At 41.3% G+C, this 24,116-nt stretch overlaps 1 protein-coding gene and 1 pseudogene across 2 annotated transcripts in view; one reads left to right on the top strand and one right to left on the bottom strand.

Moving 5' to 3' along the window:
• Positions 1-21,000, bottom strand: part of CDC42 (cell division cycle 42) — a 43,727-nt gene extending 22,727 nt beyond the window's left edge. For both annotated transcript variants that reach the window (XM_012650915.1, XM_012650916.1), the window contains exon 1: positions 20,876-21,000. The gene's annotated coding sequence lies outside the window, so the exon portion shown is untranslated. The remainder of the gene's footprint in view (positions 1-20,875) is intronic.
• On the top strand, positions 1,465-1,923 carry LOC105815696 (annotated as a pseudogene).
• Positions 21,001-24,116: the final 3,116 nt, after the last annotated feature.

Raw genomic sequence — 24,116 nt, 5'->3', positions numbered from 1 at the left:
ACAGGTGCTATTGCAAAAATGTTTGCAAAACCCCATAAATCTCCAACTGCCAATTAAATGCATTAATATATGCAAAAATTGGATGGCAAATATGAAACACTCATCGAAGCAATTATTCAAATTCCTCCATTTTCTGCCACTTGTGAAAGAAGAAACTGATACATGTTGTCAAATCACAATATACTTCAGAGAGTAGAGAATTAGGTCTCTAATCAAGCAAGGTTCTACAGGTCTTTAAGAGGACAAAAATGGAGCAAAAAAGAGAAGGAAAAAAAAGTGCTGACAATAGCACTCACAAAATGAAAGATTATGGTTCTATTTGGAAAAGGATGTTTCCAGCAGTGCTAGAAGTTTGTTGTCTCTGCTCCATTTCTGGAAATGGACTGAAATGTCCAATCCAATGAGAACTTAAGTGCTCATTTTTACTATGATGTTATTTTTCCTTCCTCAAATTGGCAAAAACTAGAAGACGCTAGCCAGAGTCATTATTTTATATTGTATGTGTAACAAAAACACTTAAAAATTCAATCAGTAAATATTTAAATATTCTACATCATTTTAAATTTAGTATTTCAAAACAAGTGGTACACTGTGCATGGCTTCAGTGATGTATGCACTGAAGACCCTGACTTCACCACAATGCCATATGTCAATGTAGCAAAACTGCACTGTTTTCCACGAATATACATAATACAAATAAAAAATAAATGAGGCTGAGCACAGTGGCTCACACTTGTAATCCCAGCACTTTGGGAGGCCAAGGCAGTAAGATTGCTTGAGGCCAGGCAACGAAACAAGACCCTCTCTCTACAATAAATTCTTAAAACTTAGCCACATGTGCCTGTAGCCCTAGCTACTTGGAAAGGAGGCTGAGATGGAAGGATTGAGCCCAGGAGGTGGAGGTTACAGTGAGCTATGATTGGGCCACTGTACTCCAGCCTGGACAACAGATAGTGACCCTATCTCTAAAGAATTAAAAATAAATAAACAGGGAAAATATAACGAAATGAGAAAAATAACACTTAAGTAAGATGCAAAAATAAATATATATTTACATTACAAAGTTTGTCAAAAACAGTAATTTGGAAAAAGTAAAGTGTGTAATAATGTATAAAAACACTAACAAAGTACTTGATTAGAAAAGAATGGAAATTATTATTAATAGATTTTCCCTCTAAATATTCAAGACTTGTAGATTTATTCATTCATTCAACAAATGTTTATTAAGCACCTAATATGTGCCAAACTTTGTCCTATACACAGCCATACCCTCCAAGGCATAGAACAAAGTGCATGCCCTCTTTGGGGCAACAATCCTGGTGGGGTACACAGACAATAAACAAGCATCACCCCCAACATATTCTTCCTTCATAGTATTACTAATAACTGACATCCTTGTATGTAATTTTCTCGTTCTAGTCTCTTAAATAAGAAAGGGCAGCACGGTTGGAGGCTGGAACCAGCATGATAGCCAAGCACAAGACCAAGTTATCTAAGAACTTGGTGCTACACATAAAGTTCATGCAAATGGACAGAAAAATCAACAACTAGAAGAGGAAGAAAAGAAAATTAGTGAAAAGCACTAGTACTTGGATTTGTCAGAGCTTAAAGAGTTTCATAATATAAGAACAAAATTTCTCATGATGTGAACATCTTCTCTATGGAAGAATGTCATTTAGAGGATTTAATCCTAAGGTTGAGTAATTAATGCTTCAGATGAATGCTAAGAACACAACAAAAGAAGCTGAAGATGTAACAGTACAACTTGATGTGTCAGAAGAAAAAATGTCTAGGAGATATGAGACCTTGGTGGGGACAACTGGGGAAAAGTTTGTCAAGGGAGATCATGGCAATTACAAAGATGATGAAAATGGAGACATAAAATTGATTAAAGCAAAGATGTTCTTAATGCCCCAAGATTGAAATGAATACCTTAAGAGATGGCTCAGCGATGCCTTGTGAAACTTAGCATATTTTAGAACTCATCCTGATGGTGTCTCTATAGTTCGTAATACTATGTTTATTTGTAAAGAGATATAATTTTGGAAACATGCTGGTTTTGAAATAGATGTGTGATGGACGTTCATTTAATGATATTCATCGAGAGTAGATTTTTTTAGCCCTTTATCTTTAACTGTACATGGTACAAAGTTGTTTCCTAAAGATTTTCTTTTTTTTTTTTTTTTTTTTGAGACAGAGTTTCACTGTGTTGCCTGGGCTAGAATGCCGAGGCATCATCCTAGCTCACAGCAACCTCAAACTCCTGGGCTCAAGCGATCCTCCTGCCTCAGCCTCCCAAGTAGCTGGGACTACAGGCATGCGCCACCATGCCCGGCTAATTTTGTCTACATATTTTTAGTTGTCCAATTAATTTCTTTCTATTTTTAGTAGAGACGGGGTCTCGCTCTGGCTCAGGCTGGTCTCGAACTCCTGAGCTCAAACAATCCACCCGCCTCGGCCTCCCAGAGAGCTAGGATTACAGGCGTGAGCCACCGCGCCCGGCCCTAAAGATTTTCTGACTTCAGATTTTTAACAGCTCTCCAGTCATTGACCTTGAGTTGATGCATATAAATACCAATGTTTAAATTATCCTTATGTCTATATTTTAAAGTATTAATGTCAAGCCAATCTGTACATGTATTTTGGAATCAAATGTCGTAAGAATTTATTATATGTAAATTCAACAAGAACAAACATGCCTCTCAAGCCTTCAGTATTTGCATGCTACCAGGTCAGTTTATAGTATTACATTTTTTCTTTTAGAGCATTTCGTTAATAGAAAAAATTGTCCTGTAATAAACATCTGCTTACACATAAAAAAAAAAAAAGGGTAACATAATTCAACTCTCTTAATTACACATGCCCACACAAACCAACCCTCAGTTTCATATAAAAGACCAGGTAACAAAAGATGAGAATATTTGGCTTATTCCAAATCTCAGATCAGAGTTTACCACAGCTCTGAGACCTAGACAATCTGGGAACAAACTGGACTGAAGTTGCTTAACTAGCATTTACGTGTCTTATTATGCCCATCTAATTAACTAACTGCCTGATACTATTTAAATTATCCAATACAGGTTTGGTGCTTATTCAAAGTCCATACCTTTATTCACATAAATTTCCCCAAACCTTGGATGTATGGCCTTATAACTCATCCTATTTCTATCTTCACCTTGCACCCCAAAATCTCACCTTCTCTGAGACCTTTCCTAACTATTCCAGCTATCAAAAACTGCCCCAATTGTTTGACTTCCTGCTATGGTCTCAATGTTTGTGTATACCTCCACCCCAAAATTCGTATGTTGAAACTTGATCACCAAAATGATAATGTTAGAAAGTGGGACCTTCAGGATGGGATTAGGTCACGAGGGCAGAGCCCTCGTGAATGGGATTAGTGTCCTTATAAAAATGAGAGCCCCCTTGCCCCTTCCATCGTGTGAGGAAACAGCAAGAAGGCACCACCTATGTACCAGAAAGTGGGCCCTCACAAGACACCAAATCTACCAGAACCTTGATGTTGTGCTTCTCAGCCTCCAGAACTATGAGAAATAAGTTTCCATTGTTTACAAGCTACCCAGTCTACGGTATTCTGTTATAGCAGCCCGAATGCACTAAACCAAGGCCCTTCTTAGCTCTCAAATCTACCTTACACTCCTCTCCCCCTCACTCCCCATGATCTGTCTACACAGGTCTCTATCTCCTCAAACACGTCAGGTTCTGTCCTGCCTTCAAGTCTTTACCAACAACATTCCTGATCCTGCTCTTCTTTTCTTTTTTTTGAGACAGATTCTCACTCCATCGCCCTGTGTAGAGTGCAGTGACGTCATCATAGCTCACAGCAATCTCAAATTCCTGAGCTCTAAGCAATCCTCCTGCCTCAGCCTCCTGAGTAGCTGAGACTATAGATGCACACCAACACACCCAGCTAATTTTTCTATTTTTAGTAGAGATGGGGTCTCACGCTTGCTCAGGCTGGTCTCAAACTCCTGAGCTCAAGCAATCCACCCACCTTGGCCTCCCAAGAGTGCTAGGATTACAGGTGTGAGCCACCGCGCCCAGCCCTGACCCTGCTACTCTTAAAGCTATTGGCCTCTGACCCTTAGGATCTCAGCTCAAATCATTTCCTCAGAGAGTCCTCCCCTGACCATACTATCCAGAGTAACAGCCCCCTCCATCCTTACACTCTCATATTACCCGTTTATTTCTTTTACAGTACAGTCATAATCTGTAATTATCTTGTTTATTTGTGAAATGGCAGTAAAGACGAGTAAAAAAAATAAGGAAATCTCCATAAAGGCAAAGACTCTGTTGTATACCCAGACAAAAGTTCAATATCAGCCACACAAGGGGTACTCATTCACTGAATAAATGAATCACAGGAGTACTTAATCATGCTATTTTTATTCACATGTGCCTGTTCTGTGTTTATTCCAGTAGATTTTAAGCTCTCTGAGGGGGAAGAACTATGTTTATACTTTTCCCCCTCCCAAGGGATCTAACACATTACTGAGCAATATATTAAGAACAAGAACAAATAAATTTTTTAATGCTTTTTAAAACTTTGTTGACTAAAGTAATAATATGAAAAAACATGAACTTTTTAAAGACAAGCAAATATGAGTTCTAATCTTAGCTCCACTTCAATATGTGTGATACTAACAAGTTAATTCACTTCTATACCTTCGTTTTCTCCTCTACAAATTAACATCTAATTCACAAAACTGCTATAAAGAGAAATGAGGTAATGTATATAAAGCAACTGGTATATCACCTGACACAGAGTAAATACCTAATAGGGCACCTATCCTTATATCCAATTAAAACTTGCAGAAACCAGAATGGCCCCATGGTAAAGATCAGAAGCACTGCTGTTAAGTGAAAGCATCTACATACTATGAATATGAGGGAACTCAGGCTTGTTCACTCAGGTTTGGCCCTGCCGGTGGCCAGAGACCAGGTCTGACACTGTGAGACGGAGGCTTGGCCCAGCAGCATGGAGGGACTGTGGGCCACTATGGGCAGGGATGTCTCCCTGCATAACTTCAGCACGAGGCTATGGGAGCAGCTCATCTACTTCCTGTGGGTAGGGACCATGCTGTGGCCATGTGCAGGCGCTAAAACTCCATCCCTGTGTCCACCTCCCTCCTCACAGACACTTCCAAAACAACCTCCACTGGCCTTGCCCCAGGCCTATCCAGGAAGACCAGCAAATGGATGTTTGTCAGATATAACCTTCGAAACAGACAGTGACTTCATTACTTGTAGAAAACAGGATCAAGGAAGAAATAGGAGGCTTTTCCAGAAAAGTTCTAGCTGAGTGGCAGAAGTGAGAATCTGTAACTTATGTACAATATACATTTAAATACATGGATTAAATTTCAGTTTGTAAGTTAAAAAAAAAGAGAAGTCAGAAAACCTTGCTTCTACTTGACAAGTTTATTTGCTAATTTGGTCAATCCTTTCTGAAATCCCCTCACTCCGATCTCAAAGAGCAGTTTAAACTAAATGTCACATTCGTAGCCAGGGTACTATGTTATAGAAATGGCTGTAATCCACCTCTACTTTAAGAGACAAAATAACTTAATCATACAACAAATATTTATCAAGTCTCTAATATACCCAAGGAAGACAATATAGAGTAGCAGTAAACAGCATGAGCTTTCAAGTCAAGCAGCTCTAAAGCTCAGATTCCCATTCTTGTGTAACTCTGGACAAGCTGCTTGACCTCTTTAAGCCTTTATTTCTTCATTTGAAAAATAGAGATAATAGTATCATCATCATAGGTTGTTTATATATTAACTGAGTTACTCCACATACAGAACACTCAAATATGAGCTCTTATTATTATTGCGAAGTAACCCAGATAAGCAGACAATTCAGAACCGAATCTTCTCTAGGCAATCTTCTATAGCAGCTTGTGTTCTTACACTCCATCGAATTGAGAGCCAATCATGTACCACTAAAAACAAAATAAGAGCACTAACGAAGTATTTGACCAGAAGATAATAAAGATTACAGTAAGATTTTCCCTCATAATTAGGACCTAATTCATAAGGCAAATTTTTGCTTTCAAAATATAACAGGATCAACAAGAAACAAGGCTTCAAAGTCGAGAACAATATCTACCAGAACTTAGTACGTACATTCTTTGAACTAGCAATTCCATTTTTTAAGTCTTTCCCCAAGTACACAAAGAGGGAGGTACAAGGATATTCACTGCAGCCTTGCTTGTAGGAGCAAAAGACAGGAGATTGCCTACACATGAACCAATAAGGGACTGGTAAAATAGTAATAGGTTACAGTAAAAGAATATTGCAAAACTATTAAAAAAAATGAGCTACACTGCCTGTTAGGGGCTGAACTCTGTGTCATCCCCACTCCCCACCTCCCAAACTCACATGTTGAAGGCCTAACCCCCAGTACCTCAGAACATGGCTATATTTGAAGATAGGGCCTTTAAAAGGGTAATTCAGGTAAAATGAGACTAGGCGCAGTGGCTCACGCCTGTAATCCTAGCACTTTGGGAAGCCAAGAAGGATCACTTGAGGTCAGGAGTTGGAGACTAGCCTGACCAAGAGTGAGATGCCTGTCTCTACAAAAAATAGAAAAATTAGCTGGGCACGGTGGCTTGCACATGGGAGGCTAAGGTAGAAGGACTGCTTGAGCCCAGGAGTTTGAGGATGCAGTGAGCTATGATCACGCCATTGCACTCTACCCTGGGCAACAGAGCGAGACCCTGTCTCAAAAAATAAAAAAAACAAGGTAAAATGAGGTCATATGGGTGGACCCTAATCCAATATAACTGGTGTCCTTATAAAAAAAGCAAATTAGGACAGACACAGAGGAAAAATCATGTGAAGTCACCCAAAGGCAGTCATCTACAAGTCAAGGACAGAGGCCCTCAGAGAGAAACCAACCCTACCAACACCCTGATCATGGACTTCTAGCCTCCAGAACTGTAAGGAAACAAATTTCTCTTTGTTGTTTAAATCACCCAGTCTGTGGTATTTCGTTATGTCAGCCCTAACAAACTTATACATGCCAATATGGAAGATCTGCAAGATAAAGTAAATTAAGTTTTTAAAAGGCAAGGTGCAGAACAATGTGTATAAACTGTCAATATACTTGAGTTTTTTTTTTAACAGAGGAGATACACATTCATACTTTCAAACTTACAGATGCAGAGACTAGCTACAAAGATATATAAGAAACTAGTAAGAGTGGCTGCTTCTGGGAAAAGAATATGGGTGTCTGTGATAAGTACACTCACTTTTTGTCATACTCCTTTGGTTACTAAAGTTTTCACCATGTGCAGGTAATATTTTCTTTAATAAAAAAAAATCTACCAAAATGAAAAGATCTCCATGACATATTCAACAATTAGGAAAAGCACCATCGGTAAACTTGAGGTCTGGGAGGTAACAAGTCTTTCTTTTTTCCTGCTTGCTAGAAGCTAACAAGTCTTGATAAACCAAACTCACCAAAATCCTCAATCTATTTCATGACTTTAGGCAGTTTTTTTTTTAAATGCCCTCCATATATATTTTAAGAGCCATTGAAATATACATATCATTTCTCTCAGTAATTCCACTTCAGATAATTTATCCAAGAAAAAAAAAAAAAGACTTTATCAAGAAACAATGGAGGCTGGGCACAGTGGCTCATGCCTATAATCCCAGCACTCTAAGAGGCTGAGGCGGGAGGATCACCTGAGGCCACAGCAAGACCCCTTCTCTACAAAAAATTTGGTTTGTGCTCAGAGTGCCAGGGTATCATCACAGCTCACTGCAACTTCAAACTCCTGGGCTCGAGTGATCCTCCAGCTTCAGCCTCCCACGTAGCTGGGACTACAGGTATGCACCACCATGCCCAGCTAATTTTTCTATTTTTGGTAGAGATGGGGTCTCACTCTTGCTCAGGCTGTTCTCGAACTCCTAACCTCAAGCAATTGTCCCACCTCAGCCTCCCAAAGCGCTAGGATTATAAACTTAAACCATCTTGCCCCGCCTATAAAAAAAATTTTTTTTAATTTAGGCCGGGTGTGGTGGTGCAGGCCTGTAGTACCAGCTACCCAGAAAGCTGAGGCATGAGGACCACTTAAGCCCCAAAGTTGGAGGTTACAGTAAACTATGAACACGGCTCTCCAGCCTGGGCAACAGAGCGAGACCCTGTCTCTAAAAAAATAACAACAAAAATAAACAAATAAGAAATAATGGAATGCTATAACATCCAAACAGTTAATGTAACAGGAAAATGATTAACTAATATACCACAGGATGAGATGCTGTACATATTTAAAACAGTTTTTAAGACAACCAACATGGTAATAACACAATGTTATTAAAAACATGTAACTGTTAAATCCCTTTCTGTTCTAAAGTGAAAAAAATGCAAAAAGAATTTAACAGTAGTTGTAGTGTGTGTTGGTTAAAGAATAAGACCCCAAGCACCTAACCGATCTTATCCAATCAAGACACAAGGAAGAAAAAAAAAAAAAAGACACAAGGAAGGACTTAAAACTAAAACTGTTAATATAGGCTTCTGTTCTTCCAAGAATCAACTCCTTCCAAGAATCAACTCTATTAACTTATTACAAAAGTAAGCAAGATATTTAAGGGCCTATTATCGCAGTACACTGAGTAAGACAGAAACTCTGCACCTTCCAAGGCCTTCAAAACATTTCAGGCCTTTAAAACATTTCAGTAATTTACTGAATGCCTACTCTGTGCCAACTACTATGCTAGATAGGTCGATGTACATCATCTTGTACACTTTACTGGTTATAAGCAGAAGAGGCTAACAATTGTAGTCATCTCAGATTGTTCAAATTTATACTATAAAGCAGTGGTCCCCAATCTTTTTTTTTTTTTGAGACAGAGTCTGGCTCTGTTGCCCGGGCTAGAGTGCCGTGGCGTCAGCCTAGCTCACAGCAACCTCAAACTCCTGGGTTCAAGCGATCCTCCTGCCTCAGCCTCCTAAGTAGCTGGGACTACAGGCATGCGCCACCATGCCCGGCTAATTTTTTTTCTATATATATGTATTTTTAGTTGTCCAGATCATTTCTTTCTATTTTTTAGTAGAGACGGGGGTCTCGCTCTTGTTCAGGCTGGTCTCGAACTCCTGACCTTGAGCGATCCGCCCACCTTGGCCTCCCAGGGTGCTAGGATTACAGGCGTGAGCCACCACACCCAGCCGGTCCCCAATCTTTTTAGCACCAGGGACCAGTTTCATGGAAGACAATTTTTCCATGAATGGGGGGGGATGGTTTGGGGATGATTCAAGCACATTATATTTATTTTATATTTATTCAAGCACATTATATTTATTCTGAAAAGGCCATATATAGTTATATATTTTAATACATATATTTTTTGCATGTATGAGAACAAGTCATCTGACTTTTTTTTGGAGACAGTCTTGCTCTGTCACTTGGGCTAGAGTGTCATGGCATCAGCCTAGCTCACAGCAACCTCAAACTCCTGGGCTCAAGCGATCCTCCTGCCTCAGCCTCCTGAGTAGCTGGGACTACAGGTGTGTGCCACCACACCTGGGTGGAGTCAAACCTCTCTCCTAATGATAATCTGTATTTGCAGCCACTCCCCAGCGCTAGCATCACCGCCTCAGCTCCACCTCAGATCATCAGGCATTAGGTTCTCATAAGGAACCGCAACCTAGATCCCTCGCACGCGTAGTTTACAGTAGGGTTTGTGCTCCTGTGAGAATCTAATGCCTGATGATCTGAGGTGGAGCTGAGGCAGTGATGCGAGCAATGGGGAGCGGCTATAAATACAGATGAAGCTTCACCTGCTTGCCCATGGTTCACCTCCTGCTATGCGGCCCAGTTCCTAACAGGCCACAGGGATCGGGGGACCACAGCTATAAACTACAAGGGCCACAGGTTTTCAAAGAGTAATGAACATGAGGGAGTGGTCTAGAAAAATGTGAGAATAAATCTCTAGTTAGATGGACTATCAGGAGAAAGGGCACAAGTAAGCCTGCAAAGTGGAAGAAACAAAAAAACTGCGTAAGTCCAAGTCAGACTCTGAAAGCCAGGCAGAAGAGTTTTAATTTCAGTAGAAAACAGAAAGCTATCATTTCTTCCAAATCCATTAATAACAGTTTTTTAGGAATATCAACATCGTACCTGTATTCCAAGATGAAATACCAAAGGCAACCATATAGTCAAGGAATTCAGCTAAGCAACCTCTGTAACAATACAAGACTGAAATGGAGGATTTGTACTGGGGTAGTGGCATGGAAATAAAGAAGAAACAGGTGATCCCACTGGAGGTAGAGGGTTTGTTTAAGGAGGCAGTAAATTATGAGGAAGTTTTTTAGTTTGAGAAATTAGAGGACAGGTTTGTACCACAGACAAACAGAGAAGCTAGAAAAAATCTTAAACACAGTCAAGTAAGGCCAGGCGCGGTGGCTCACGCCTGTAATCCTAGCACTCTGGGAGGCCGAGGCAGGAGGATCACTTCAGCTCAGGAGTTCAAGACCAGCCTGAGCCAAGAGCAAGACTCTGTATCTACTAAAAAAAAGAAAAAATTACCCAGGTGTGGTGGCACACACCTGTAGTCCCAGCTACTCAGGAGGCTGAGACAGGAGGATTGCTTGAGCCCAGGAGTTTGAGGTTGCTGTGAGCTAGGCTGATGCCATGACACTCTAGCCCAAGTGACAGAGCAAGACTGTCTCCAAAAAAAAAAAAAAAAAAAGTCAGATGATTTTTGTTCTCATACATGCAAAAAATATATGTATTAAAATATATAGCTATGTATGGCCTTTTCAGAATCGGCACATAGTAATTTGGTCCTAAGTCAATCAAGGATGATATCATGTGCCAGCTTGTATTAGAAATCCTACACAGCATACATGTGCAGCATGAAACAAATTATAATATTACCTGGGCAACACACATTATATGATAAATTGAGAAACTTTCTTTGAAAGGTTACCAGGTGAGATGCCAACTACAAAACAAGCCATAATCATTTAGATTCTCTTTGTTATATCTGATGAGACAGAGGTACCTACATTGAGATTCTCATAAAATCTGTTTTATAAACCACAAGCCATTTTTCAAAGGGCAAGATAAGCCAAGATTACCAACATTCTAAATCAAAGTGGTCTACAAATTTTGATGTAAAGTCTGCTATTAACGGGGTGAACTTCTACAGAAGCATTCAACCATATACTTCAAGAAATAATTTGGCAAAGAATAGAGAAGCTATAACATTTGCTCCAAAGTCTGATCAATGCAGTACAGGAGGCATGACTGCAGATGTTTCCACTTGGTTCCACAGAAGTAACAGTATAGTTCTATCCAATTAAAAAAAAAAAATCAAGAGAAACAAAACAACAAAGACAGATTGCAAAGACCCTAGAAAATATCCAATATGGGTTGGCAACAAATCTGCCTGTTCAGGCACACTTTGAAACTAAGAGCACACCATCAAGGCAGGAACTTCTACCTTGTTTATCAATCCTTTCAACGGAAATTAGACACACATGACATTTTCGAAACTAAGCTCCTTGAGAGGTATGCCAAATGAATTATGAAATACATTTGTTTAGTGTCTATTTTTACAGATTTCATACAAAATATGCATAACAGTACTTGTCACTGATTAAAAGTGATTAAAGGCTGGGCGTGGTGGCTCATGCCTGTAATCCCACCACTTTGGGAGCCTGAGGAAGGAGGATCATTTGAGGCCAGAAGTTCAAGACCAACCTGGGCAACAGAGCCTGGAATGCTCTTGCCTGCACATGGGATGTCAGTGACATCCCCTACAGGTCACTGCTCAAATGTCATTTGTATAGTAAGAATTCCTCTGACTACCCTATTTCAAACTGCAACCCAATACCTACTAGATGCCCTTCACCCTACCATACCCCTCCCTTCCAACTCACACACTGGTAGTATATAAACTTTATGGAGGCAGAGATTTGTTTTGGTCAATTTTACTCACTGCTATATTCCCAGAACCTAAAATGGTGACTGTCACAGGGCAGTCACTCAAAGGGTTGTTGAATTCATAAATGAGTAAGACAGTATAGGTCAGAGATGCAACAACTCAAAAAAACTTGTTCTTTGGACTCAGAATATGCCCTTTAACGTTCTCTACACTCCTAAATCCTCTCCTATTACTCTCTGGATAAAGATTTTAAAAAGAAATATGTACTCTTCTGAAAGAGAAATATCCTATTCCTAACTCTTAAGTCAAGACCACAACCTGAACCAGCTAAAGTAAACACCCAAGTGTTTAACTTCAAAGCCATTCAGCATCATTTTCAGGAGATAAATATTCTATCACCACGAGCGACTCTGCTCCGTTGCAGGAATGCACAATTCTACAGACTTTTAAGCTATCAACAAAAACAAAAGCCTCTCCTAGAAAAAGTGGTATTCCCAAAAAGTATGTGTATCACATTATGTTTGCAACTGTATCAGAGTAAAATCGTTGAGGTAACCAATTTCTCACACTCAGTAGTTTTATAACTAAAATATGCCTCTAATTTTGGAATAATTCATTTAGATTTAAATCAATTAAAGTAGTGTATAATGAATTTAAGGACTAATGTAACTGCTAAGGAATTACCTCCAGAATTTAGGACCTCACAAAAATTTTTGCCGTTGCTATTTTAAAAGCTGCTCCTATGCATTATGGGGGTTCTTTGGTTAAAAAAAATTTCTGTAAACATTTCTTTAAAAAAAATCTCATCTTCATGTTAAAAAAGAGAAAATGAGAGCAAGAGAGACCTAAGAACAAAAATGATACCACTTTCTCCAACTGAAAGAGGTAAAGAATTTACTGTCAGAAAACAAACTTGGATCTTCAGCATACGTCACATTCAGAGCATGAATTAATCTTGATCCTGAACTAATTTTTGATCAATTACCAAAATAGTTATTTTTTAAAAGAAATAAGAAAGCCCAACCTAAGTCCCCTAACCTGATATACAAACATGTCTTTCTCTACTCCATCTCTCTCGGATGACTGGTAACAGATATGTTGAATGATTTTTCTGTTCCTGGCTCTGATTTAACTAGAACCAAGGACAAGTTTTAAGGATATTATATCTTTATTTCCTTGCAATATGTGCAACAGGGGGAGGAGGAGAGTTAATCTAAAAGATGGGATCTAAGTTTTTCAGGGTGGGGGGAAGGGAGTCTCGGCAGCAAGAAAGAAAATGCAAAATTATATAAAAAATTATGAAGTACAAAGAACTCACAGATTACTGTCACAAGCTCCTAAAAAACCTTCTCATATAGGTGAACAAGTAAGAAAAAATTACATAGTAATAATAAGACTATTTGAAATTCTTTGGATCACAAATAAATGTTAATTGTATGACTTTCATAATTTTTAAATATTGGCTTTGAAATTGCTGCAAGCTTTTCAGAATACTAGAAAACAACAAAATACTCAAACTAGGATCACTGATCCAAGAACAGAGGAAACTGTAGATAGTGACTCCATTTCAGAGGTTTCCCTTGCAGCCAGTGGACAATCACGTCTCCAGTCCTATTCGTCTGCTTCTCCCTTCTATAACTGCTTGCCCAATTTTAAGTTGAGCTGGAGGTAGTTCCCCACAGATACCCCAAAGATGAGTTTTATATATAATATGCTCAGTCCTGTCCCAAGAAATTCTAAATAAGGGTAGCTGTACAACAGCTCTTCAGTGCAGTTTAGGGCAAAGCAAGAATAATTACCCACAACTGCTGAAGTCTCTACCATTTATTTACCTGTCTTGGAAACTTAAGACAAAATTTTTCCATTTTTCTACCATAGCAAACATTTATTTGGCTATACCGACAGCCTTTGAGCCAAATGGAGATTACTAAGTCACTAGACACCAGTGTCTCCCAGTCCATTTTCTCAAAACTTCAAAGGTTATTCCACTGGGGGATGTGGGGACAGGGAGGGGGAACTCCATCAAACAAGCTTAAGAAACACTGAGTTGGCCGGGCGAGGTGGCTGACGCCTATAATCAGGAGTTCTGAGCTCAGGAGCTCAAGATCAGCCTGAGGAAAAAGTAAGACTCCGTCTCTACTAAAAACAGAAAAATTAGCCAGGCATCCTAGCATGCATGCACCTGTAGTCCTAGCTACTTGGGAAGTTGAAGCAAGAGGATACTGAGCCCAGGAGTTGGAGGCTGCAGTGAGCTGTGATGAAGCCACTGCATTCTACCCAGGGCAAGGGAGTGAAACCCTGCCTCAAAAAAAAAAAATTTTTTTGAGTTAAACAGATTCTCTAACAATCTAACATCTCTGATCCTTTAATAAATTATATACATTATGATTTCCAATACAGAGATATAATAACTAGGATTTCCAATTTATTTGACACCCAACCCCACAGAAACACCTTTCGGATATCCTGAAATGCACTAAACAACACAGGCATTAATCTAAAAATTAAAGGTATCTCCTTCCCCCATCTTTACTGGCTTATAAACTGTTAGGATGATCTAACATTCCCTTTGGCCCTATGATGAGCAGAGCAAATAAATAATATGACCTAAAATAATTCAAACATTGCCTAGCTTACATTTTAGAAATACTATTTGTATACGTTCTGAAACAAATGAGAGTATTAGATATTGATTTAAACTCTAACACTGATATTCATAGGAACTATCCATTTTTTCAAGTTATTTGATAAATGAATATTTACACTTAAAATCTAATCATTTATTTTAAAATCTTACTGTTAATCTTAAACACTACAATAAAAATATGGTTTTTCTAGGAAAGTAATAAGTGATGTGGATGGACTAATTCCATTTCAGAAGTGATCTAAAACGGAGCTCCCCTCAAACAACATTTAGCTAGTGAAACAAATACTAGTAGCTCTAGTGAAGTTGTATAGTGAAAATCCCTGAAACCAGAAATAATTATTTAAGAAACGTTATTCTTCTACTTCCCACTCCTCTTCGTCTGCTTTTAAGCAGACTTAAAAAAAAAAATCAAAAATATTACAAATAGTCCTGTCTACCGACAAAGCAAATATTAATAGATTGTAGCTGCACTCTTGGTTATGCTTTCTTTACTAAATATATCCTCTTTCCTCATACTCCTTAACACTAATTATCACAATATTCTTTTATTCCACCTCCATCTCTCCCTCTGGTTTCATTTGTTCCCTCATTTAATCTGTTCTCAGTAAGCTCTTCTCTTTCCACGGAGAGTAACAGTGATCTTTTCACACTGAAAAGAATGACTGTGGCTTTATATCCAACAGTATATGGCTTCAGATTGCCACTTAAGACACAGAATGAACACAGGTGTGCCTGAGACACTGATCCCCCAGATCTCCTGGCGTCTGGAGCACCTCTAACCAGCCAAGCAGCCTCTCCATTTTTCCCAGGGTGGCATACACATTTTTCTATGTCTGCCTTGATTTAAGAAGGTTTAGGAAGCATTACTCTAGAGCATATATTGCACAGGGATAATACTGTGGAATTTCTCCTACACCAAATAGTTTAAGAAGGAAAAAGGAAACAGAGAAATACAATTCAATCTGGTCCTTGAAAAATAGCAATAATTTTTTCAGGATGACAGCTAACGAAGACTAGATTTTTAGTTATTAACATTTTCCCTTGAGATCTGAAGTATGGCTTATTTTAGCAAAGAAAGGAGAAAACATTTTTTACATGTGACCAGCTAAATACCAACTCTGTATTTCACCTAAGTTTTCATACCAAATATCAATTATCCTTATCATATGCTTAGATCATTCCCCTTCATAACAATTAGTTTTCAAAATGTCACTTAAGTTCAAATGCATAATTGATATACTAAACTAGAACTTAAATTTTTATTAACTTTTCCAAGTTCACAGAGCTATAGAACTTAAGATTATTTAGTTATTAATAAGTGGGCAATAGCTATTTTAATAACTTTAAACAACATATTAGTTCCTGATAATGAGCACAAACACGAGGCAATTCTACACAACAGTCAGGAAACTGTAATTCCTTTAAAAACCAAATAGGCTTCAGATTCATTTTCAGATTACGATCTCTGCAATAAATTCTGGTATATTACCTAAAAGAAACCAGGTTATACTTCAGTAGAGGAAAACTAAAAATAAAGCACTCACATTGTTTCCCCAATTCCTTAACATCACTTAGCAGTCCTGAAGAGGGTGCTTCAAATCTTAATATGCATAAAAATAATGTGGGGATTTCGTTAAAATACACATTCTGACTCAGCAAGACTAGGATGAAGCCTGAGGGTTCTAATGAGCTCCCAGGTGATGCTCATGCTGCTGGGGCCACAGACCACACACTATACACCTGATGCTTACACCCGTGTTTCTATGACACTGGTAAAGATAATGGATAAAAATGTAAAGGAGACAACAATCTCCACTTCATTTAGAAATTTTTACGGATTCGTGAGATAAGTCTGGGAGAGGAATGGTATTAAAATGTTTGTGTTTGGGGGAAACAGCTTCTCAAAGATGGGGAGAGCCAGGAGCTGCGGCTCATGCCTGTAATCCTAGCACTCTGGGAGGCTGAGGCAGGAGGATCGCTTGAGCCCAAGAGTTTGAGGTTGCAGTGAGCTGTGTTGACGTCACTGCACCCTACCCAGGGCGACGGAGGGAGTCGCTGTCTCCAAAAAAAAAAAAAAAGGTGGGGGATAGGATCCTAAGAGATTACATATAAGAGCGAACACCTATATAGCTATGTGACAGTGAATAGTCTTAAGCACACTTCACATATATTTAACTGATTTCATCTTCCTAACACCAGTGAAGTAGGCATTACTGCTACCCCTATCTTACAGGAGGTAAACCTGAGTCACAAAGAACTTAGAATACACATAGCTAATAAATGGTAGAGTAAGAATTTGAACCCAGGTAGTCTGGTTCCAGAGTCAATGCTTTTAATCACTATAGTAGCAGTACACCTCTTAAGAACACACAGCAAAATTAAAATGGCAAATGGAAATAAAAGGCATGTTTTTGGAGAAAATGACACAGGGTTAAAATATAATGTGTTAAATAACAATAGTGAATAACAACCTAAGTCAGAGGTTCTTTTCAGGGACAGAACACCAATGCTTGGTAAATATCATGATTTAACAATATAAGCATTTGCTATATTAGAAACTGTTCTGGACTTCAGCATAATAGCTAATGCCAAGTATTTGATTAAAAAAATATTTTTCGGCTGGGCATGGTGGCTCACACCTATAATCCTAGCACTCTGGGAGGCCAAGGCCAGAGAATTGCTTGAGCAAAGCAGTTCAAGACCAGCCTGAGCAAGAATGACACCCCATCTCTACTAAAAATAGAAAACCTGGCCGGGCGTCATGGTGCATGCCTGTGGTCCCAGCTACTGGGGAGGCTGAGGCAGGAGGATCGCTTAAGCTCTGGAGTTTGAGGTTGCTGTGAGCTATGACAACACCACTGAACTCCAGCCTGGGCAACAGAGTGAGACTCTGTCTCAAAAGAAAAAAAAAAATTCTAAAATGGCAAGGAGGGACACCATTTTGTTGGCAAAACACCTTATTTCACTTCATGGAATGAGCAGATTGAGACCAATGTCCAGAGGTGACTAGTGAAGAAGAGTTTTGACATTCAGGGCTTATAATAGCAGCACTGGCAGACACAGCTGAAATGCCAAATAACGAAAATTGCTTTAGTATTTAGGACTGAAGGAAGGGGTAATTAAGAGTAGAAACTGGTAAGGGACAAAGCATAACATGACCAGGAATTTGATACCGTAGAGGGAAAGAAGTGGCAAAAATAGCTGCTATTTGCAAACAAAGAAATAAAGGAAGATAAGGAAACAAACATTAAATCTGAATAATCTTTTGGAGAATAAAAACTAATTATCAGAAGATTTTCTAAGTGATGATAAATTGTCCAGATAGGGTAGCTGCAGAAAATATTGGACTAAACAGATGGATAAAGTCAAGCAAGAGTAGATTAGTAACTATCACCTCAATGAGCCCAAATATGGATATGGCTGATCAAGCACAAAAGTTGTCTCAGGAAACACACAGCACAAAGGCCTATGGAACATGCAGCAAGAGAAAATGTTAACCCTCAGATACCATCAAATTCATTCAACAAATACTTCTTGAAACCTACTATGTGTCTGGCAGTATTCTAAGTGTTCGGGATATGGCCTGACCATGCCAGGCCAAAGTCCTGCCTCGTGGAACTTACATTCTAATGTGGGAAACTGACAACAAATATATTTGGAAGAGAACACTGAGTAAGGCCTTATCATAAAAGCCCTGAATGAAGCCCTTTAATAGGGTGATACATAAATCTGTTTATGTGAGATATGTTAACACAATATTAACCACCCCTCCCCCCGACCCCTGGAGCCTAAAGCACTCATTACATGCTCCTCATCCTCTCCAAAAAAAACAAAGACTAAACCAGAGAAATGCATGTAAAATGTATCTATAAATACAAGTACAATTTGTCTTTTACTTCCCAGACAGCCTGTCAGTACTACTCTCCAGACAGCCACAGTAAATCGTACTTCAAAATTTCCCAAATTTGACAGTTCTTGGATCAAAAAATTTTATTAGTATAACCATTTTTCAAATAACTAGAAATGCTTTTCTAATAGATCATAAAATTACAAGTAGAAAAAGTACCCTAATAAAGGAAAACAAATCTTGAAGTTAGAGAAAACTTCAAGATTTGGTCTTGGTGGGCTTTAAAAATCTCACCAATGTTTGGTTTACTACTGTAGGCTATAACAATTGCCTTAGATTTCAAAAAAATTAAGTTTAAGCACAAGTGTTGGATGTAATATGAAAACACTTTAAGGATAAACAGAGGATGTGCTACCTTTCTGGTCTTGAAGAAAAAGAGCTCATTATTAATACTCTGACTGAAAAAGAGCTCATTTTTAATACTCAGTTAATTACCAATCTCTTATCTGTCAGCGTAAAACCTATAAATCCAAACTATTAGGTTGTATTTTTGGAAGGAAAGATACAAACTGATACATATTTAAACATCTTAGATACAAAAAACACAAGAAAAAAAGGCACTGTTACAATTTTATATTCCTAAAGATACCCCATTGAAACAAATGTATTTCAGAAGATCCAAGCCACACACCTATCCAATAGTCTGTGATGCCTACATTCTACAGAAAGCTGATTTGAACCTAGCACTCATTCCTCAAGTGTTTCTTAACAAGCAATCTGTTCTCTCCATACAAATGAAAAACAATGGGAAAGTACTTGTTCCAACATGAACTACCCTTGTAACAATGCATTACACAATTTAATCTCACCTGCTTTACAATGTCAGTATTTTTCTGTCCTAGCATACCACTTAGTCAAGGAAGGATATAAAATTTAAGACGTATCTAACATTCCGGGGACAAAAATCGTGATCCCAGAAGTCTGGAAATACTACTCGCTGAAGTTTTTTTGGTTAAAAATACAAAACTCATTGTTAAAACTAAAATGTCCAGCAAGCAAAGATTAGGTGTAAAGTCGACTGATCCTCTTTTCAACACAGTTTCCACAAAGAGCGCATTTGAGTCAACTTAGGTGGGTTCCCAGCAAGAGAAAAGTCACATGGGAGAATTCAAACAGTCTGGGAAGTCATTCTGGGCCGAAGAATTGGTCCCACAATTCAGTTCACTTCATTCTAGTACAGGCAAGGGGACCTAAATTTAAAGTTAATGCCTACGCAAGTGGCTGCAGAAGGTGTTGTCTTACACTTTATTCCCTGGCACAAGCTAATCCTGAGATTTTAAATCTTCCTGACTTTTAGATGCATTTAAGTCGGCCATGAACACAAACAGGAAGATTTTAAAAAATCATCTCTGGGATGCGATGCTTTGGGAAGCAGGCAGGATAAGCCACTGGGTTACGGACTAAGGCTGCAAAATGCTGTCTTCACACTTGGTGAGTCCCTGACTTGTATGAGTTAAAACTCTCACCCCTTATATTGCGATGACGTAATCTTCCACACTGCATTTCTCTCGGACTTCAAGGGGAGGAAAAAACAAACGAACAAAGAAAATGTCCCCCTGGTAAGAGGAATTAGGCAAGCGGCCGAACGACAGTTTCGGGAGGTAGTTAGGTAACTCCCTGAAAGGGAAGCTTCAGCTGAATAAGCAGGGAGAGACTTGGAGAAGCAAACGGAAATATTAGGAACTCAACGTAAGGCAGGGATAAAGGAGACTGGAGAAACGGGGCTCAGACCCGCCCTGCCCAGACGGAGCGCCCAGCCGGGAGGCGGCCGAGGGAAGTGCGGCGCAGGCCCGGCCCGAGCAGCCCGCAAGCCGCCCCCTCCCCGCCGCCACTTCCCCGCCAAGGCTGCAATTCCGCTCCCCTCCCCCAGCCCGCCGCAAAATGTCCGCGGCGGCGCCGGGCGAAGCAGGAAGCAGAAGCGGGAGCCCCTGGGGCAGCGCTCAGCCTTCAAGCCCCGGCTGCCGGCCCACCCCAGGCGCCCCACGGGGCTCCACGGCCCGCGGTCCCCGGCGCCCCAGCCTGGCCGCCCGCCCTCGGGAGCCCGCGGAGCCGGGCCGAAGGGGGAGGGGAGCCCGGGCGGCCGGGATGGGTGTGACTCCCTCCTTCCGCCGCTGCCGGGTGACAGCCCGGCCCCGCCCGCGCCCCCGGCCGGCACCCCAGCCCCGGCCGCGCACCTCTCGGCGGGCGCGCGACCCCTCCCCTCAGCTTCCCCACAGAATACGGCCCCGCGCTCGCCCGAAGAGCGCAGAGCGAGCCGGGCACTCCCCCATGCCCGCGCTTCCAGGCTCCCCGGGATCCCACAGGCGGGATGTCCCCGAGGACGGGGACAGGCCGGGGACGGCGCGGCGGGGACGGGACGGGGCAGGAGCCGCTCCCGCGGGGAGCCTCGAGCCCCGCACTCACCTCAGCGTCTCCACCGGGGCGTTGGCAGCACTGCGCGGGGTCTCCTCGGCTGCCGGACAGGGGCACGCACCTGACGTCAGCACGCAGGAGACGCAGGGTTGGGTGCCCGGAGAAGTGGGAGGGACCGGGAAGGAGTAGAGCTGGGGCGGTTCAAGGTGGAGCCTGAGCCTCCCCGGTTCCGCCCGGTTATGGCGCACGCGCAGAGCAGCGCGACGCGTATGTTCCGGGCTGTGCTCTGCACCTCTTTCCAACGGTTGTATCTGTAATAATACTGTGAACCGTAGTTTGCAAAGCGCTTCCACTAGCATTTGTTTTAATCTTTGCAACCTGGTGAAGCAAAGCGTTATCATTCCTATTTTGCAGAGCAGATGAAAGCTTCTTAAAGCGAAATGGTGATTTGCCTGAGATCACACTGCAAGTGGAGGGTCTCCTGACGCCCCCAAGCCTGTTTGCAGCCAGCCTAGGTGGGAGAACCGAATACCGCTCTTCTTATCTTGCCTGCACCCAGTGTCCCCCGCTGCAGCCACATAGGTCTTCTTTTGGGTTAGAGACTTCCTCCCCTCCACAAGGCCTTGCAGTTGTTTGCTCTTTCTGCCTGCTTCCTCTTCCCCAGACTTTTGGTTGGCTCTCAGCCCTCAAATGTCACTGCTTTCCCTGGTCATCCTATCTTCACAGCATCTGTTTATTATGCCTTCCTTGCTAGTGTACAAGCTTCGGGAGAATGGGGATCTTCCCTCTCTCATTCTCAGATGTTTCATAGCTTTTTTTTTTTGAGACAGAGTCTCCCTCCTCTGCTTTCCCAGCTAGAGTGCGGTGGCATCATTAGCTCACTGCAACCTCCAGCTCCTGGGCTCAAGTGATCCTCCTTCCTCAGCCTCCCAAATAGCTGGGACTATAGGCGCGAGCCACTGCATCTGGCTGATTTTTCTGTTTTTAGTAGAGAGGGTCTCGCTGTTACTCGGAGCTGATCTAAAATTCCTGGCCTCACGCGATCCTCTGGTCTCAGCCTCTCATAGTGCTAGGATTTCAGGTGTGAGCCACCTCGCCGGGCCCATAGCTTAACTTAATAATGGTGCTTTCATTGATTACTGCCACAGCTATTTGGCCAAGACAAGAAAGTCACCTAATTCCAAAATGTTTGACTTGATAGTCGTATTTTCTTTTGGATTTTTTAATTACACAATAAGAATAACTACGTTTTCTAGCTTTTACTATAGGTATGGTGCTAACAGCTTTGCATGTAGTAGTAGCTCATTTAATACTCACAGCCACCCTATGAGTTAAGAACTATTACCCCCATTTTATAGATGCATGAATTGAGGCTCAGGGGTGTTAAGGGACTTGCCCAAGGTCACCAAGGCAAGCAGTGGCAGAGCTGGGACTTGCATTTGGGATGCTGGCTGTAGTTGACCGTTATAGTATCACACTACCCAGGAGGTTTATTATAGAGAAATCAAAAGATATGCTTCAGCTGTAGTCTCATCCCTAATGATACCAACTGTTAACGTTTTGGTGTACACCTTCCCAGACTTCTTGCTATGTATATTACATTTATTGCACAAAAATAAGATTATAATCCCCTTTCTTTCTCCAAACTACATTGTGAATATCTTTCCATGTCAAATAAAGGCATCATTTGTAAAGTTTGCATTCTACTGTATGGGCATTACAATCTTTACCAATCTCCTACTGTTGGAATTTAGGTTGTTTTGGGCTATTGTAAATTTTTGACGATTGTAAAAATGCATAAGCTTAGTTTCTTAAACTTGAGGAGAAAGTGGTCGTTTTCTCCCTCCACAAGGCCAGTTGGCAGTACCCTTTCCTTCATCCTGTCTCGCACTCCCATGAATGTCCCCAGACAATGTCTCCCCTTTCCATCAACAGCAATATCTTGATGGGGTGTCACCCAACTGCTCAGCTTTTCCTGCCTTTATTCTGAGGACAAGGACTCACTTAGTACTTTGTCTCCTATGTTGTCAGGTTTTTGTCAGAAGGGCCCTCCTGGATCTTTTAACAGCCCCAAAGGACAGTGGCATTACTTCTTTTTTTTTTTTTTTTTTTTGAGACAGAGTCTCACTGAGTTGCCCAGGCTAGAGTGCTGTGGCGTCATCCTAGCTCACAGCAACCTCAAACTCCTGGGCTCAAGCGATCCTCCTGCCTCAGCCTCCCAAGTAGCTGGGACTACAGGCATGCGCCACCATGCCCGGCTAATTTTTTCTATATATTTTTAGTTGTCCAATTAATTTCTTTCTAATTTTAGTAGAGACGGGGTCTCGCTCTTGCTCAGGCTGGTTTTGAACTCCTGAGCTCAAACAATCCGCCTGCCTCGGCCTCCCAGAGAGCTAGGATTACAGGCATGAGCCACCGCGCCCGGGCTGGCATTACTTCTTGACCCCAAACAATCCTGTCCCTTCCTGCCAGCCCAGACCCCAGCCTCCTGGCGCCTCTCTCCACTGCCCAGCTGGCATAGCTTAACAGGAGGGGCAGCCTGTGGGTCTCCAGCTCCCCTTCCCCTGTGGTTACCACTGCAATGTCCATGCCTCCTTCTGGAAACAGCACTTTCATTTCTCCTGGAGCAGCGCCTGCCCCAATTCTCAGTCCATGTGACTCTAGAGAAGATGACCATACCTCCATTTGCAGGGATGGACATGTGACCCTGACTTGGCCAATCAGGGAATTATAGAGACTCCTGTTGCCACAGCACTTCAGCAATGGGCATGTGACCCAATGAGATTCGTTTCTGGAACTTTGGTCAGAACCATCCACTTCAATGAATCAAGTTGTTGAGGGCAGGACATAACATGGCATGGCTGGCAGCCAGCTTCCCACTGCGTGGAGAGAGACTGCCTGAGAATGAGACCAAGACGGAGGGAGGAAGCAGAGCTGAGAGATGGAGACATGAAACTGAGTCTCAGTGGCATTGCATGAGCCGCTGGATCCAGTCCTGCTTCAATCCTCAGTCACATTAGCCAATAAATTCCCTCTACTTCCTGAACCAGGTTGAATAGGTTCCTGTCACTTATAATTGCAAGACTCTTGATGACTCACTCACTCTGCCACTCCCGCCCATGCTAGTCTGCCCTCGCGTGGTCCTTGTCACCACCCTCTGTGTAGACGACTCCCAAATCCATGCCTCTTCCAGCCCCTATTTCCACCCTCACTTTCAAATTTCCAGATACTCCGCACCACACCACTGAAGTCATCTTCAGTACCCACCTACTCCGGCTTCTGCGGCACCTAC

This window comes from Propithecus coquereli, unplaced genomic scaffold, assembly GCF_000956105.1.
Source record: "Propithecus coquereli isolate 6110/MARCELLA unplaced genomic scaffold, Pcoq_1.0 Scaffold341, whole genome shotgun sequence".
In the NCBI taxonomy this organism is placed as follows: Eukaryota; Metazoa; Chordata; class Mammalia; order Primates; family Indriidae; genus Propithecus; species Propithecus coquereli.
Note: the sequence above shows the minus strand (reverse complement) of the source record. Positions and strands in the feature narration are given on the sequence as shown.